Source organism: Miscanthus floridulus, chromosome 19, assembly GCF_019320115.1.
Source record: "Miscanthus floridulus cultivar M001 chromosome 19, ASM1932011v1, whole genome shotgun sequence".
Classification (NCBI taxonomy): domain Eukaryota; kingdom Viridiplantae; phylum Streptophyta; class Magnoliopsida; order Poales; family Poaceae; genus Miscanthus; species Miscanthus floridulus.
This window is the reverse complement of record NC_089598.1, coordinates 90,345,243-90,347,548: the sequence shown is the minus strand read 5'-3', so window position 1 is coordinate 90,347,548 and position 2,306 is coordinate 90,345,243.

The window sequence follows — 2,306 nt, the reverse complement described above, 5'->3', positions numbered from 1 at the left end:
ATATCATATCACTTGTGCTATGCTCATTTGCTTTGCTTTCGTATTTTACTCCGATGCAAATGAGCTTTATTACTTATACTCATGCTTATTTCATATCTTTTGAGTACATCATGTAGGCTTGGGTCATATAAGCTTGCCTAACTCTCTTGTTCTTATTATCAAAAGCTTATATGAACCAAGCATGTCAAAAACCTCAACTCTTTCATATACTCAAGGTAGTATTGTCATCAATCACAAAAAATGGGGAGATTGAAAGCATCTAGACCCCTAGTTGGGTTTTAGTGATTAATGACAATACGTGATTACTATGACTAATGTGTGTTTTGTAGAGGCAATTAAGTTAGATCATGGTAATGGAGATCGATTGAGTTATCATGGTTGTCATACCCCTCGATGGAAATTGTTTCGGTTTTCAAAGGATGGATGACAAGGTTAAGGATGGACTAGTTCTAAGTGTCGTTTGGTATTGAACAGACACTTAGAGTAGTTTAGGACTTTGTTTTTTTTTCTTTGGCCATACTATTAAGGGGGGTATGAACGGGTAGCTTGACCTAGGTGAGTCTAGTGGGTTAGGTGTGGTGCACACTTGCTAAACCTAGCACTAGGTAGCTCCTAAAAAGCCCTTAGATCCATTAGAGCAAACTTCATTCATGTATGATTGAAAGTTGGAAGTGAATGGAGGGTCAAATGCTAACCGGACGCTGGCTTCGGTGTGACCGGACGCTGGCGCAGAGTCCAGTCAGTTCATTTGATCAAAGTGAAGTCGTCTGGAAGTGACCAGACACTGAGAGGTGAAGTGACCGAACATTGAGGGCCAACGTCCGGTCGACTCCAGTAAGGTTCTAGAGAGGGAGCGTCCGGTCACACTATAAACACTGGAGTTCAGGGTGAACTAACCGGCGCGTCCGGTCAACATGACCGGAGTGTCTGGTCACCCCATAGAGGCACATAATGGTTCATTTTTCAGCCCATGTTATAAATAGTTTCTCCATTCATGTGTGGGGGTACTTTTGCTCATTTCAACAGCTGAGAAACACCTTGGAGAGTGCCAAGAAGAGTAAGGTCCTAGTGAGGTGATTGAGATTTGAGAATCTCAAAGAGAGCCCTCATTAGTGAGATCAAGAGTAGCAAAGTGTGCATCCACCCTTCTCATTAGGCTTGTCATGGTCAAGTGAGAGTTCGTGCTTGTTATTCTTGGTGATCGCCATCACCTAGACGGCTTGGCGATGATTGGAGAGCTTGGTGATCATCTAGCGGAGCTTGTAGATGACCCAACTCAAGTTGTGAGTGGTTGTGGGTGATTCACCACGATGGGGTGTTGAAGAATCAACCCATAGAGAGCACTTGATCCTTACACGGATCAAGGGGGAGCTACACCCTTGTGCGGGTCCTCCAACGAGGACTAGTGGGGAGTGGTGACTCTCTGATACCTTGGCAAAACATCACCGCGTTCCTCCTTTTCTCTTTACTTTGAGTATTTACTTTGAGCAATTCAATTCTTGTCATTTACATTCCTAGAATTGCCATGCTAGAGTAGGATTGGAACTTAGGGTGCTAAACTTTTGTGCGTTAGACCAATAGAAACACTTTCTAGGCACAAGGGGTTAATTGGGCTAACCATAGAGTTTAATTATTGCAAAGAAATTTAGAATTAGCCCAATTCACCCCCCCTCTTGGGCATCTTGATCCTTTCAATTGGTATTAGAGCTAGGTGCTCATGTATTTAGGCTTAACCGCCTAGAGAATGATGTCTCATGGGGATGAACCTCCTCCTATCTTTGAGGAGGATGATTTTCCATATTGGAAAATTTGCATGGAGGCGTACTTAGAAGCTCTAGATGTTGGAATACTTAGAGCCGCCTCACAAGGCTTCCCAAAACCTCAGGATGCTACTAACCTATAAGGCGATGAGGTGAATTACAAGAAATGGAATGCAAAGGCTCAAAACACCATATTTAGAGGCCTTTGTAAACATGTGTTCAACCGGGTGAGGAACCACAAAGATGCCCATGCACTATGGTCAGATGTTTGTGCGCTCCATGAGGGAACAAAGAGTGAGCGTGAGGAACGTTATCATCTTGTCATGAAAAAGCTTAACTCTTTTGAAATGCTTCCTAAAGAATGTGCTAATAAAATGTATTCACATTTGAATGTTCTTGTAGAGGAAGTCAATGGGCTTGGACTAACTCAAATGCAACCATTCAATATTGTAAGAAAGATCTTGAGTGTCCTCCCCATTGACAAATATGGGCACATTGTGACCGTGCTTTATCAAGGTGATCTTTCCACCGCCACACCGACATAAA